Source organism: Tupaia chinensis, unplaced genomic scaffold (assembly GCF_000334495.1).
Source record: "Tupaia chinensis unplaced genomic scaffold, TupChi_1.0 Scaffold143978_1, whole genome shotgun sequence".
Lineage (NCBI taxonomy): Eukaryota > Metazoa > Chordata > Mammalia > Scandentia > Tupaiidae > Tupaia > Tupaia belangeri.
In genome coordinates, this window is record NW_006203829.1 from 148,358 (window position 1) to 165,328 (window position 16,971).

Consider the following 16,971-nt stretch of genomic DNA (forward strand, 5'->3'; position numbering starts at 1 on the left):
AGAAGGGGTAGGTGGGGGTGGATGGCCATGTTAATGTATTTTCCATTAACATCTTAGGTATATGAAGACTTATTACTACCCAGCGTGAATGTAAGACCTGTTTCTTGGCCTTTTCTGTCAACATCTGGGGAAAGGAAAAGTTGGGCCACCTTATCACAACTTGGTGAAAGTCTAGGCTCCCTACTCAACCCTTGTTGGCGTGAGTGGGAATGGGACTACAGGGTTTTTGTGGTGTTTTACTGGAGTAGAGTAGTTATTGTTTAAAAATATTCTATCTTCCTAGGTTACCACTCCTCTGGATCTCTGTTTAGTGAAAGCAGACTTTCCTTGGGGCTTATTTTGTCTGTGCTCACTAGTGTTTCCAGGTTGTTGCTTCCTAGTTCCAAATCTGATCTATATAAGGCTAAAAGAAAGCTCAGGAAGCTTACCACTATGTCATCCTTGGAATCTAAAGTTCCTGCCTGGTCTTCCTTCTATTTTTCTTTTTAAATTTATTTATATATTTCTAGAGAGAGGGAGGGAAGGAGAGGTTGAACACTCCCAACAGGGTTTTCCCACCACAATCCTCACCACGCCCAGCTTCAACCAGCCCAGATCATGGGTACACATGTACGTGCCTTCCATGTACAGGAAGACTTCTGAATACAGATTCAGAACCTTCCTATCTAAGTTAAACATCACAGGACATTGTTATCCCTCTGCCACCATGGTTGGCTCTGAAATGTGCTTTTAAAAAAATTTGTGAGGGGGTATTTGCACTCACAAGAAAAGAGACAAGGAAAGAAAGCACTCTCAATGGGGTGTGGTCATTCCACAATTACTTCTCCATTTCTCCATCCAGTTGGGATTTGGGGCTTGCATCTTCATGTGGCTGCCATCTTTTCCAAGCCACCAGGGCCAGGATTCAAACAGCTCAGTTAGCTACATTCATACTTCCTCAACCATCAGGCCCTAGAAACCCTGGTCTGCCTTCCTAATGTAATAGAAGTTGTTTTTGTTGCACTAAGAGTCTTCTTATTGAATTGGTTATTTTTTGCTTTTCACTTTTGAAATTTCTTTATGTGACCTAGAAACTAGTCCTTTGTCAAATGTGTGTTTTATAAATATTTTCTCCAATTGAGTGGTATCAGAGCAAGTCAAATGAGAATGTTCTTATGTTTGTTTTATGTATAATGTTAAAGGGTTTTGGTTGTATTAGTTGAATGAATAGGAAAAAAATCATCTCTGTTTCCAGAAGAGGAAGTCCCAATAATGTTTTTAACCTTGCATCCTAAGATTTGTATTACCTTCTCATATCTTTGATAAATTCAAAATTAAACAAAAGTCTTTATTAAAAATCCAGTCCTGGGGCCAGCAGGTGGCATGGTGTTTAGGCCACTGTACTCCCACATGGCCAACTGCAATTCAAGCTCCAGACCTGGTGGCTTGAAAATCATGCCAGGCACATGTGTGTATGTGTGCCCAAAATCCTAAGGGGAGGGAGAATGGAGAAGGGGTTGTAGTGTGGCCATTCATACAGAGGAGTGATTTCTCACTGTCCTTCTCACTGTCTTTTTCTGCAAGTCTCAGGCCCTATGGAAAAATATATCCAGTGTCCTTATTAAAATAACTAAATGAAGCTAACTCAAGCTGTTTCTTTTAGCTAATGAAATGGGAATCCAGATGATTTTGGGTATGCCTAACCATTTCTTATTTCTTAACTTCTTTAAGCCTCAGACTTAAAATTGGGTTTCGATGAGCATGCCAGCTCTGGATCCTAGAGCAAGTGTCAAGATCCCTTCAGAGGGTTTGTCTCTGAACTGCCAGCTTTCTGGACTCTAGTCCAGTTTCTATTTTGACTGAAAGCTCCAATCTAGCAAGAGTTCCTTGATTGCCTTCCAGCTAATCAAAGGAAAAGCATTGGTTGGCCATTCTGGCATCCTTGTTCTGCTAAAAATTATTATGTCTCTGGCTCCTAATGCAAAGATATATTCTTCCTATTCCCCCCCTGTGATGAGGGGTGCAGAATATGCTTCAATTTTCTTAAGTATAAAGCTAATGTATGCCTTTGAATACTCTTTGAGAAGTTGTATACCGGGTAGGTTTTTTCTCTAGGGGACAGAGCAGAACATTACCTGCCCTTCTCTTTCTCTCAGTCATAAAAATGGTTTGATTTAAATGTTCACACATTGAAGGTTACTTACATGAGGTTGTATCCTTTGCACTTAAGAAAGAGATTTCTTTCTTTTTTCTTTTTTTTTTTTTTTTTTTTTTTGAGAGGTTTTTGCTATAGGGCACGTGCGCTCGTCAGAAAGTCAGAGAGAGACAGAAAGTGAGAAATAACCCACCGGGGGAGGGCGGGAATGGCCACACCACAATCCCTTCTTCTACATTCTCCTCTCAGGATCTTGGGCACGCATGCACACGCACCCAGTGTGAGTTTAAGCCACTGGGTCCAGGACTCAAACTGTGGTCGACTACATGGGAGTCCAGTGACATAGCCATGATGCCAACGAGAGAGATTTCTTAAAGTACCTATGGCACTTCCAAGAAAATGAAACATTTAAAATAAAAATGAAGAACTAGTTTTGTTGGGACTGGCCCCATAATGCAGTGATTAAGTGCTGTACATTGAAAACTAGATCCCACATGGCTGACTGTGATTCAAATCTCTGCCTCAATGACTTGAAAAACACACTAGGCACATGTATGTGCATGACCAAAATTCTGATGGGATAGAAAAATGGAAGAAAAGAATTGTGGTTTAACTACACACCATTGGGGGATGCTTTATCTCTCTCTCTCTCTCTGTCTCTCTGGCAAGAGCACATGCCCTCTGGCAATTAAAAAAAAGTTAGTTTTGGTGTATGCATTTTAAATAAGGTTAAGAAATTATTATCTCATGATATCTTCAATTTTCTCTTGCTTTACTCTCTCGCCACCCCTTTCTTGCTTTCATTTTTTTGTGTGTGTGCATGTGCACACATGCATGTGTGAGTGTGTGTGTGTTTCTTTGCTACTCTATACTTCCTAGGAAAATACTGGGGTTAAATAAAGAAAAGTTTAAGAATGAGAGGAAGAAGGCACTCATGAAGTGATAGGGAATATGGCTGATTTATTATATGTAAATCAGAATCACTATAATGATGTAATGATGACTCCCCCAGAAAAAGGAGAATAGCTACAAGTCCCTTTTGTGCCACAGTAAATTTTCACCATGAAACGAATTTCTGGGCTGACCATATTGTGTAGTGGTTCAACACAATGTATAGGAAGCCAGATCCCACATTACCACAATTTGAATCCTAGCCTCTGTATCTTGAAAAATATCTGGGTGGCTGTATATGCATTCCCAAAATCCTGTGGAGAAGAGATGGAGGGAAAATGATTGTGACATGGCCATACTCCATTGGAGGGTCCTCTATCTCTCTCTCTGGTGAGTACATGCTCCCTCTGGTAAAAAAATAAAAAAATCTCCCTTTTCCATTCCTTATTAGGGTATTTATTTTCAATAGCCATTGGTTTGTCACAGGCAGACTGGAAAGTATCTCTGTGTTGCCTGTATATTATGATTTTTTTGCTATGTATTATTCAAGCCACCAGAGCCAGGATTCAGGCTGTGATCAATCATGTTGGATCCAGCTCCCTATGCACAGTACTTAAACTCTGCACTACAGAGCTAGTCTGTTGTTTCTGTATTATATCCCAGGATCTGTGTTACTTGCTTGACTTGAGATGACATGTGATCATGGATTACAATCTTGATAGCAAACCAAGACTCAGAATGGAAATGTCAGTTGTCTAAGGGCACATAGCTGACAAGTGTCAGAGCTGGGACTCAAATTCAGTTACCATGTGCTACTCCAGAACCCAGCTCTTTTCCTAGTATCAGTATTGGTGAGTTTTGGATAATTCCAGTCATTGGAACTATCACAGTTCTACAGCTCACTGAGACGGTGCTGTAGCAGTCCTCCATTCACCAATTAGTTTGAAAATGTATAGACCAGTGAGGGATGAAATAACTTATCCTTAGGGACTTGAATCCAAATGAAGGGTTCTTCCAAGATGCCTTCCGATCTAATGTTGAAGATGCTCAGCCAAGAACCATGATTACTTTCAGATTTAATTGACTCTTTTTTTTTTTTTGAGAAGTTTTTGCTATAGGGCATGTGTGCTCACCAGAAAGACAGAGAGAGACAGAGAAACAGAATGTGAGAAATCACCTCCTGGGGTGGGGGGGAATGGCCACACTGCAATCCCTTCTCCTCCATTCTCCTCTCATGATCTTGGGCACACACGCACACACACCTGGCATGAATTTAAGCCACCGAGTCCGGGACTCAAATTGCAGTCGACTACATGGGAGTTCAGCGACATAGCCATTATGCTAACTGCTGGTCCCCAGATTAAACTGACTCGTTGTAAATGTGATTTCTGTCCCTTTATCCCAGCATGTTCTTTAGGTTATAATAGCAGCTCTCAAGTACATCATATCTTTTAATCACCATAACTCTTGTGAGGTATATACATGAATATATCCCCATATCATAAATGAGGAGATTGAGGTACAGAGAAATGAAATAACTGACATGCCCATTATCTCACAGCTAAGCCTTCCTGACTTCATATCTAGTATGCTCTCTCTGTCTTTTATTTTTTAAGAGATATATTTGCTCTAGGGCATGTATGCTTGCCAGAGAGACAGAGAGATAGAAAGCAAGAAATTACCCCCTAGGGAGCATGGCCATACTGCGATCCTTTCTCCTCCATTCTCCTCTCAGGATCTTGGGCACGCATGCACATGTGCCCAGCATGAAGTTTAAGCCATCAGGCCCAGGACTCAAACTGTGGTTGACTATATGGGTGTCCACCATCTGCTAGTCCATCTAGTTTGTTCTCTATAACAGCTTAGTTGGTTCTTACCCATCTATTGCATCATCAGGAAGTCATGACATTCTTAAAAATGGGTCATGATTTTTCTGATGACCCAATGGTTCTAATTGAAGATCTTAGCTGAGTTCTTCAGAAATCCTTAATAAAAGTTCTAAAAATCCTTAGGCTATGCATGACTTCTCCCTTTCCTCTGCCTCTGAGTGTTATCCTCAGTAGTGACCTTGACCCCTAGTAGATCCCAGAGCAAAAGAAAGTATAAATAAGCCTGACAGGATAACTGAATCTTTCTCAGTTACCCAGACTTTAGTTTTGCCTTGACCTGGGATGTTTTCTAGCCTCCACAGAAGAATAAACTGAATTAATTGGCTCTTAAATGAGGTGAGGTTTAAGTCTCTAGGTGTAGGGGTGCTTACAACTTAATGGATGATTGTTAGCTCCTTACATTAAGGCATTCAGTAGCCATCTGTTGAGTGAAGGCATCTTTTCTGATCTGAAGCTGGGTCTGTCTTAATCTATGAAAAAATGTTGTCATTTGTATTTTGCATTCTTCTTGTTCTTTGGGGTGTGCTATGTTTAACAATGTATGCATTAGGAGAAGGACTGAAAAGAAGAGTTTTTAATCTAGTCTTTTTTTACCAAAAGGCTTAACTTGCCCCTAAAGTATGTTTGCATTCACATGTGTGTGTTTTAGAGCAAGTATCACTGGAGAAACTGACACTTCATTATGTGTAAGTTATTGCATTTGTGGAACAAAATCTCCCTTAAGTGATACTATGTGTCATAAAAATAATTCATTTTGTGTGTTTGTATTTTCATTTAAGGCATTTTTCATAGGGAAATATATTCTAATAGACTAGTTTACAGTGTTTCTAAATAATAAATCATAAATACCAATAAAAGAAAACATCTAAAATATGCATATTTGAGAGCTGATTATGTGTTGATTATGCTTTTGCCATAATTCTCACTATTGTCATTTTCCCTTGCTGTCAAAAACCAATTCATTTTGGAACATAAGATACATAATTACAAATGTTAACACTGCATCTTGCTGAACCTCATCTCCCTTTGCATTATGGCACAAGTTTACTTAGGGAACTCAAAGGTGCCTTCTCTCATTATTCATAGTAACTGTAATTAGACACCAAACTTGACATATAAATATAGCCATTATTTACCAATTTTTGCTAATCATATTTTAAACATGAAAAATATAGAAAATAATGCTTATAATTCAACTAAGAACAATGGGAACCTGTTTAAAAAATTAAAAGTAAAAATGGCTGTATTATAGAGGATAGAGCAATGGATTTGGAGGTTTTAAATGCAGGCTCTGAATACTCAATGGAAATAGTGGAAATACTGGGTAAGTCTTTAAATATCTTATAGTCTTGTCTTTATGGCAATTTAAAGCAGTATTTCCCACCTAACAGAAAACTGGTAAGGTTAAATAGGTACTTCATGAGAAACCCAAGAGTGTAGTACTTGATATTGAGTACATAGCCAGTAAATGTGTATCATTGTTCTTTTGTTGTTGCTCTTAATATGACATTTGAAAGTTAAAAAAGAGATAAAAAATGATATAATTTCAGTGATTTAATAAATATTTTTGAGTATTTAACATGTATGTTAAACATTGTGGTAGGGATCACAGCAGTAACCAGCCCTGTACTCTAGTTGAGAGAGATAAGACATATATAGGTAAAATGGTTGAGCAAAGAAATCCATGAATATCCAAAGGAATATTACTAGCAGCAAGTAATTTTGAAAATTACAGGAAGAAATCTAATAATGTGCTTGCCAAAAGGAGAGAGAGCTTGGCCTGATTCCTAAATGGTTTCTGGGAAAGCATAGAGAGAGGATAGAGAGACATGTAGGGTTTGGGAAATATTAATAAGGCTGACCCAACTTATCATGTATGTAGGGAATCAGTGAGAGATACACTTGAACGATATGTAGAAGGCCCAGGAAAGCAAACTTCTCTTAGTAAGCAATAGGGAGTCACTGCAGGATTATGAGTAGATAAAGAAGAATGAAATTGGTATTTGTGAAAAATTAGTATGGATTGGATTAGATGTAGAAGTTATGTGACATAATTATTTATGTAGAGTATATGGAGTAGTAATATGAGAAATCTTGGTTTGTTGAAAAAGTCATGACATGTTTTCCTATACAAAAATGTGTCATTACCCAATGGATAGTACCAGTTAATAGAGATATTTCGAATCCAATGTAAAGGCTGGAGAAGAAGAGAAGTAAGCAATGATTAAAAGGTAACTGATGGTATTTATAATGATCCAATTGGCCATTGTAGGGAGTAGGGAGAACTGGTATAGTGTTTCAATGAGAGATCAGGACTGGTGATTGTCATAGACCCACAGAATGCTATTCCTAATCTAAACTAATCTAAATTCTATTTAAATATATTCAGGTTGTTTCTTTATCCTAAGAACATAATCTGCCCTTAAACTCTTGAAAAATATTCCTGTATTAATTATCTCTATTTTCTAATCGCCCATTTCCTCACCATAGTCCAGCTTCTGCTTCTGTTCTTACCACTACCATGACATTTCTCTATATGATTCCAAGATGCATAAATGTCTCCTAGACTGAAAAAAATATATCAAAGAATATTTTTCCTTCTCCCTTTACAATGGGCAATTTTTCAATAGCAGTATTTCAGCATGGAAATGGAAAGAACTGCACTACAGTTATATTATCTACTGTTATTGGTATATAATAGAACTTATGTTAAATACCTATTAGCTGGATGACCTTTAGCAAGTTACTTCATCACAGTGTCCTTATCTACAAAAGGGAAGTAAAAGTGAGGTGATACATATAAGCCCTTTGGAAATTGTAGCTAATTGCTGCACTAGGTGTTATGGAGTACTTCTTTCTGGAAATTTCTTACCTTTCATTATTATAACACTTCCTTTTTAAAGAGTTTATTTCCTCCAAGAGCAAGAAAGACAGAAAAGGAGAGGCACAGGGACAACATCTTCAACAAAGTTTTCCCATGGCAATTCACCCCCAGTCTTAGCCAGACCTGGATCATGGGCACGTGTATGCTTGATACATACATGGACATCTCTGGAAAGCATCAGGTGTTAGTGCTACACCACAGTCCATCTCTCTTCACATCTCTTTTTCTTGGTTTTCCTACTACTTATTGTCCACTCTTGTCCCTTAACTTTTCTCCCATCCATTGGTATATTCAAGAGCAGTGGTGCCCAAATATGTGTGTACATTAGACTCACATGTAGGGTTTGTTAAAGAGCATATTACTACCTCCTTCTCCCCAGTTTCTGATTTTGTAGGGGCCTGAGAAGTTCTCAGTTCATATTGATGCTGCTAGCCCAGGGACTGAACTTTGAAAACCACTAACCTGGAGTTGTTTCTGACCCTTGTTATTCTATGAACTTTTCCTCGAGGGGCTACAGGTGCCACTAATTCCTGGATTCTTATATCCAGAGAAGACCACGTGAATAGATGCCAGATTAGTCTTTTCAGCTGCATGTTAATCTTCCCCATCAAGTTGTCTTCCAGGCACCATATAATCCAACATTCCTGAGTTGATCCTAAAGTATATATGTCAAATCAGTCAGAGAATGTCTGGAGTAAAGGAGTAATAAAGGAGAAAGAGATGAGTTCTGTTTATGATTTTTAGTATGTGACTTTTATCTTGAATTATTAAAGGCCTTTCTAAGTAGGACACAAAACCTTGAAGGTATAAAAAGAGAAAATTGTTAAATTAGCCTGCACAAAAGTTAAAATTTAAAGCATCACAAAAATATATAAATAAACTTCAAAAGCAAAACACTGGGGAAAAGGTTTTGCGTTTGATATGGTTTTCATAATATGTAAAGCTCTTTTGAGAATAAGAACTATTATTGAATGTGCACAACATAATGTAATATCAATGCTAAATAAATAATTTTATATCCTTGATTTGATTATTTTGTACTATGTGAATGCTGTAAAGAACCATACTGTACTCCACATGGATATAAAATTCTATGTAAACCAAAAATCACAATTAAAGAAAAAAAATGGAGGAAAGGGCTTGCAGCTCCCTAGCTTATTGGTGAAGAGAGCCAAACTCCACATGACCAACTGTGCTATTTAAGTTCCAGCCCAGAAGCTTGAAACACACTCCAGGCATGTGTTCATGTGTGCCTAAAATCCCAACAGGATAGAGAAATGGAGGATAAAGGATTGCAGAATGACCATGCCCCATTTGTGTGTGTGTGTGTGTGTGTGTGTGTGTGTGTGTGTGTGTGTATGTTTGTATGGGGGAGGGAGGTGCTTTCTCTCTTTTTCTCTGTGTCTGTCTTACTCTGGTGAGGGCATGTGCCCTCTGACAATGAAAAAAAAATACATACTAAAAGGAGAAAAGGACCTGAACAGACAATTCAGGAAAAAAAATGTTGGCTTACGAAAATAAATGGAAAATGGGAATGTGCTCAACATTTTTAATTAAACAAATACAGATTAAGCAAGTATATACAACTTCCACCTGTTACAATGACAAAAATATTGCCAACGGTAGCATGATCGTTAAGGCAGCTGGACCCCACATGGCTGACTGCATTATTCAAGTCTTGAACCTGATGTCTTGAAACACATGCTAGGTGCATGTATGTGCGTGTATGCCCAAAATCCCAAAAGAAATGGAGGAAAGTGATTGAAGTATGACCATCCTCCATGGGGGTAGTTACTCATGTTCCTTTTCATCTCTCTCTGGGGAGTGCACATTGCCTCTAGTAAAATTTTAAACAATAAGAAGAATTTCAAAACTAAGAGCATTATTTATACACACACACGCACACACACACACACAAATATGAGAAACACACACTTCATATATCATTACTCAAAGTATGGTCCTCAGACAAGCATATGTATCAACTGGCAGCTTCTTAGAAATGTAGCCACACCCCAGACCTACTAAATCAGAATCTGTATTTTAATAATATACCACAAATTATTTGTATGTTCATGAAAGTTTGAAAAACTGCTCTAATACATTGTTGGTGGAGGTTAAATTAGCATAACTTTTTTGGATTTTAGTAGACTTTATCACAATTACATACTTTTTGATCCAGAGTTCCACTTGTAGGACTTTTTAAAAATATATATAATCGTGTGTGTTTGTAGATATGTATAATAAACTGTGATAAAACCTACACAGTGAAATACTATGTAGTTATTAAAAATTTGTGGGAAAAGTATCTGCAGTTATAAAATTACCTCCAAGATATGCTATTAAACACAAACAGCAAGGGTTTCAAACAGTATTATAATATACTCGTTTTGCACTCCATCATTATAATTTCCATCTTAGAGACAATGTAAGGGAGAGATGTTAAATAACCAGCCCAAGGCAACACAACCTGAAATGGTAGATTCAAGTCCAATCAATCTGGTTCTAGAGCTATGTTGTTGACACTATGCCATGCTGTTGCTTAGAGATAAATAAGAAACTGCTACTGGTGTTTTCCCTTGACATGTAGGGGACTCCTTTTTTATTGTATGTGCCTTTGTATTATTTGAATAGTTTGTCTTTGTAAGTATTGTCTTAAAAATACTTAAAAATTAACTTTTCTGAAACTGAGATAATTCTCCCCACGATAGAAGTACCTTTCATCTGGGTCAATTTCTACTCTTCCTTCAAGACCAGACCTCAAGCATGACCTCCTTTATGTAGATTTTCAAGGCTGCAGACTTAGTAGATATAATGTATTCTGCTGTAGGCAGGTTAGGAAATCCTAAAGTTATCTGTTCCTTCAGTGCTCCACAGGAAATGTTGCCCATATCAAAGCATTTCTGCTTGAATTCTGTGCATTTACATTTCTTGTAGACCCCTCCATTCCCCAACATGGCTGAAGTATTCCACATCTCACTTCTCCAGATCTCGCCCACATCTGATTCAGGGTCTTCTTTTCCCCATCTTCTCTCCCCAACCCCCAGTGTTCTCCTTAGTCACTGAGGATTTCTGGGCAATTTCCCCTTCTATTCTTAATTTCATTTTCATCATCCTCCCTTCTTATGCTATCCACACTTGTAGAAGAGACAAATTAGAATAGCAGTTAAGAACATGAAAGGTCTCCCATCCAAATACTAACCAGGCATGATCCTGCTTAGCTTCCAAGATCAGATGAGACTGGGCATGTTCAGGGTGGTATGGCTGTAGACAGATGTCATAATGGTTACGTTGCTGAACTCCCATATGGCCAACCCTGATTTGAGTCCCAGACTCAGCAGTTTGAAACTCACACCAGGCACATGTGTGTGCATGCCCAAAATCCTTAGAGGAGCGTGGAGAAGGGATCATGGCATGACTATCCCCTCTGGGGAGTGATTTCTTGCTTTCTGTCTCTGTCTCTCTGGTAAGCACACATGCCCTATAGTAAAAAATCTCTCAAAAAATATGGAAGGTCGGGAACCAGCAGTTAGCGTAATGGCTATGTCGTTGGACTCCCACGTAGTCGACCGTGGTTCGTGTCCCGGACCCGGTGGCTTAAAACTCATGCCGGGCGCGTGTGCGTGCGTGCCCAAGATCCCGAGAGGAGAATGGAGGAGAAGGGATTGCGGCGTGACCATCCCCCCTGGGGGGTGATTTCTCGCTTTCTGTCTCTCTGTCTCTCTCTGTCTGTCTGGCGAGCGCACGCGCCCTACAGTGAAAATCTCTCCAAAAAAAAAATAAAAAAAAATATGGAAGGTCTAGCATGCCATGCTGATGAGTTTGAACTTTCCCCAAAGGAACTAGGAACCAGTGAAGAAATTTAAGCATGAGAGTATCAGGAAGAGATTTGCATGTTGGAAAGATGTATCCATTGGCTTTTTGTAGAGAGAAAAGAGGCAGGTAATCTAGTTAGAAAATAAGTGTAACAGTACAAGCGATTTGTAATTCAGGGATAGAGTAGAAAAGGAGATTCAAAAATTGTCTAGTCTAGGTACTTGATCAGGCAGATATATGTGGTAAAGAACAGAAGGAAACCCAGAGTGTCTACTAGATTTCTCATTTTAGTAAATGATTTATTCTGTGATCAGCACCAGCAGTAGAGAAGTGAGATGTCATCTTCTGTTCATACTATTATAAAAAAAATCTTAGGCTAGGTAATTTATAAAGAACATAAATTTCCTTCTCATAGTTTTGGAGTCTGAGAAGTCCAAGATCAAGCTGCCAACAAATTTAGTGTGTGGTAAGGGCTGTTCTTTATTCCAAGTTCACACTTTGTCATTGTGTGTTTACATAGAGGAAGAGTAAAAGGGATAAATGCTGTGTCCTCACGTGGTAGAAGAGATGAAGAGGCAAAAGGGGCAATCTGTCTCTATTTTTCTCTTTCTCACTCAAGCCCTTTCATAAGGAGATTAATCCCATAGATAAAGACTCTACCCTTATGGCCTCTTACCCATCGGCCTCACCTCTTAATACTATCACCTTGGGGGTTAAATTACAACATAAGAATTTTGGAGGAATACATACATCCAAACCATAGCAGAAGGAGAATTAGTTCAGTCTTGGACAAGTTAATTTTTAAGTATTTTTTAAAGCAATAGTTTCAGAAGGCAAACCAAAAGTACAAAGGCACATACAATGAAGAATGAGTCCCTCACATTCCAGGGGAGATCACTGTTAATATAACATAATGCTATGTTATTTTTCTCCTGGAAAACATAATCTCTCCTACTCCCACCTTTCTAACCAACTCCCCATCCAATTTACTCACTGTATGGATGGTTAAATATATGCAAATCAATAAATGTGACATGGCACATTAACAAAAAAGATAAACATTACAGATCCTCTCAATTGATGTAGTTAAAGCATTTCACATTGTTTAGCATGTTTTTATAATAAAAAATTCTTAACAAATTAGACATAAAAAATATACATCAATATTTTGAAAATTATATATGACAAGCCTACAGCCAACATCATACTCAATGGCGGAAAGCTGAAAGCTTTTCCTCTAAAACAAAGAAAAAGACAAGAGTGCCTACTTTTTTCACTTCCAGTCAACATAGTACTAGAGGCTCTAGCTTGAGCACATAGACAAGAAAAAGGAATAAAAGGCATACCAACTGGGAAAGAAAAGTTTAAATTCTCTGTTTGTAAATGAGATTATTTTATATAGAAAACCCTAGAATTCTACCCAAAAGATCTGTTAGAAATAATAAACAAATTCCATAAAATTGTAAGATACAAAATCAATATGAGAAAATGAGTAGTGTTTCTATATACCAACAACAAACTGAGAAAGAAATCAAGAAAACAATCCTCATTACAATAGCATAAAAGAATTTTTTAAATACTTAGAATAAGTTTAACCATGGAGGTGAAGACTTGTACACTAAATTCTACAAAACATTAATGAAATAAATTGAAGAGGATACAATAAGGAATAATGAAATAAAGGTATCTTATGTTCATAGACTGGAAGAATTAATATTGTTAAAACATTCATAGTACCTAAATCCATCTTCAGATTCAATTAAATCACTTGCAAAAATGTAATAATATTTTTCAGAGAAAGAAAAATCCTAAAGGTCATATGAAACCAGAAAAGACTCCCATAGCACATTGGTTAAGTGCTAAGCAGTGAAAGCTGGATTCCACATGGCTGACCAAGGTTTGAGTCCTGACACTGGTGGCTTGAAAACCCCCTTGGTGCACATACTTGTGCCCAGGATCCGGATGGGACAAAGAATTGGAGGAAAAAGGATTGCAGCATGAACAGGTCCTGGTGGAAGGTGTTAAAGCATACTCTTTCTCTGTATCACTCATGGAAGAAATAAATAAACTTCAAAAAACAATAAACAAATTATATGATTAGACATTTCTCAAAGGAATACACACAAATAGTAACAGGCATAAGAAAAAGTACTCACTATCACTAATCATCAGGGAAATACAAATCAAAGCCACAATGAGTGCTATCAAAAAAATAAGATAACAAATGTTGGTGAGAATATAGAAAAAAAGGAACCTTTGATCACTATTGATGAGAACATAAATTATTATAGCCATTATGGAAAATGGTATGAAGGTTCCTCAACAAATTAAAAATACCCTCCAACAATCCTATTCCTAGATATATATCTAAAGCAAATGAAAACAGTAATTCTAAGGGATGTCTACATTTCTATGTTCATTGCAGTGTTACTCACAATAGCCAAGATATGGAATCAAGCCCATTGATGAATGGATAAAGAAAATGTGGTATATATACATAATGGAATAATATTCCACTCTCAAAAAGAAGGAAATCCTGTTACTTGTGACAATATGGATGAACCTGGAGGACATTATGCTAAGGAACTAGACACAAGACAAATTCAACATTATCTCACTTATATCTAATATATAAAAATGTTGAACTCAGATAAGCAGAGAGTAGAAGGGTTGTCACCAGGGACTGGTGGGCAGGGAAGGAAAAGGGAAGATACTGATCAAGAGTATAGAGTTACAGTCAGACAGGAATAAGTTCTAGAGATCTAATGCATAGCTTGGTGACCATAGTTATTAATAATGCATACCTGAAAATTTCTAAAAGAGTATATAAATATTTATACACACAATAAGTATGCTAAATGATAGATATGTGAATAGCTTGATTTATTCAGTTAACAATGTATACATGTATAAAAATGTTGTACACCATAAATATCTACAATTTTTGTTAATGAAACCTTAATAAAGCTGATAAAAAAATGTAACTAACCAAGAAAATAAAAAGCTTGATAAATCAAAGGTTTGTGAATATAAATACTTCAGAACAGAAAATGTACCAGGCACTTATGTAAAATATTGTGGAACCACACAAAGTATTTACAAAGAGAAACCTCACCAGGAGATAAATATATGGCAGCTGCTCACCAGACCACATCTTCCCTGACAAGGGCAACTGAGAGAGAAAGAGAGAGACACTGCCAGCAGGGTTGCCCTCTTAGTTCTAAGAACTTCCTCACCATAAAGAAATACATTCCTTCCCCAGGAACCCAAGTACTTTTCAAGCAGCTACCCTCTTCTATGTACACAGTACTGAGAGTTGAAGGGAACCTCCTGGCCTCCCTTGGAAAGCAAGACCCACACATAAGTGAAAGCAGCAGCACTTGGTATTTTGAAGAAGCCATTTGAAAATCTGTTTTACAGTGTATGATAGAAAAGTGGTTTTCAAAATAGTGTGTGCATTAGAATCAGCCTAGTGGGCTTGTTAAAACTCATACTGCTGGGAACCAGCAGTTAGCGTAATGGCTATGTCGCTGGATTCCCACGTAGTTGACCGCAGTTTGAGTCCCGAACCCGGTGGCTTAAAACTCACGCCAAGTGCATGTGCGTGCGTGCCCAAGATCCCGAGAGGAGAATGGAGGAGAAGGGATTGCAGCGTGGTCATCCCCCCTGAGGGGGGTATTTCTCGCTTTCTGTCTCTCTGTCTCTCTGTTTGGCGAGCGCACGTGCCCTATAGCAAAAACCTCTCCAAAAAAATAAATAAAATAAAATAGTTAAGTGGAATCACAGTTGTAATTGCAGATTCTTAATTTAGGAATGTGTCAGATGGTCATATCAGACAGTTCCCTGGCTAGATGATATGTCTATGTTGGATGGTATAATTTTTCTTTAGAAATCTTTTCTTATACAAAATGTAATATGTATTTAGTATAGAAAATTTGGAAATGTTTTCATTGTGTGAAAAATAAAAATGACCCTTAATCCCACCACACAGATAAATACTCACTGGTAAGACATTTATATCCAGGCTTTTCATATGTATATGCCTATGTATGAATATATATGTTTATGTATAAGTTTTAAAAAATTAGGCTGGTATTATATTCAGCTTTATATAATGTTCTTTTCACTTACCATTTTGTGGACCTTTTCCAAGATCATTAAATAGTCTTCAAAACATGATTTTTTAGTGGGAGACTATTATTTTCTCATGTAGATATGCAATATTTCACTTAACTCTTCTTAAATGTTTGATAGTTTGGATATTCCCAATTTTACCATTATCAACAACCCTACATTGGATGACAGGTCATGTACATAAATCAATGTGTATGTGTTCAGTTGTTTTCTTAGGCTAGAAATATAGTAGAAAGGCTTAAACAAATGGTAGGGACATTTCTTAAGATATAACTTACATACTATAAAATTAACTACTTCAAATGTGTGATTTCAGTGGTATGAGACCATTATCTCTAATTCCAGCAAAAATATGAATTACTTAACAAATGTGCATGTCATTCTTATGCCAGGACCCTGATACTCTTCTCTGTATCATTCTAATTTTGGTGTATATTGGCCTAAGCAAACACAGCAGAAACATTGTTAAGTCTCCTGATTACATATGACAGAATTCCCTTTACAAAGTGTGTACTCATTTTTATTCCCACCCAGCAGTAGATAGGAATGCCCATTCCTCCAAAGCTTTGTTGACACTTATTTTTTTAAAATGATTGCCAATACCAATGAAAATAGAATTTACTCATTTTCTCTCTTCTTCCTCTTTCACCTGATCTATGGCTGTTCTGTAGAGATCTGTCATTCAACCTATTTCCTTTGCCCACACTCATTGTGGGCAGTCACATTTACTGCAACAGCCTCGGCTGCCTCCTCTCTATGGATAAGGACCACATGTCCATACTCTACACTAAGCTTTTTCTAGCACTATATCCCAGATGTCCAGCTGCTTGCTGGGCATGCCTGAAGTACATAATTTGCCAGCATAACAAACTTGTCTCTGAAACCAAACTTACATCTCCTTAAGCTTACTCCTGCTGGAAACTTCCCTATCTAGGTTAATGATACCACCATTCTCTTGGTTGCTTCACAGTTATCTCCTCTACATCCTCCATATCTAAGATGACATACGAATAGCCAAAAGGCATATGAAAAAATGTTCAACATCCCTCATTGTAAGGGAAATGCAGATAAAAACAACGAGGTACCACCTAACTCCAGTCAAAATGTCTAAGATTAAAAAGACAAAAAATGATAAGTGTTGGCGGGGGTGTGGTGAAAAGGGAACTCTTTTACACTGCTGGTGGGAATGTAAATTGGTCCAGCCACTGTGGAGAATAATTTGG

At 37.5% G+C, this 16,971-nt stretch overlaps 1 protein-coding gene and 1 non-coding gene across 2 annotated transcripts in view; one reads left to right on the forward strand and one right to left on the reverse strand.

The window, feature by feature from the left end:
- SHROOM4 (shroom family member 4) overlaps positions 1-16,971 on the forward strand; it is a gene marked incomplete at its 5' end in the record, with an annotated part of 157,321 nt that overhangs the window by 63,970 nt on the left and 76,380 nt on the right.
- LOC114005547 (U6 spliceosomal RNA) lies at positions 16,095-16,198 on the reverse strand. Its single transcript, XR_003547386.1, has one exon. It is a non-coding gene; the product is annotated as a U6 spliceosomal RNA (small nuclear RNA).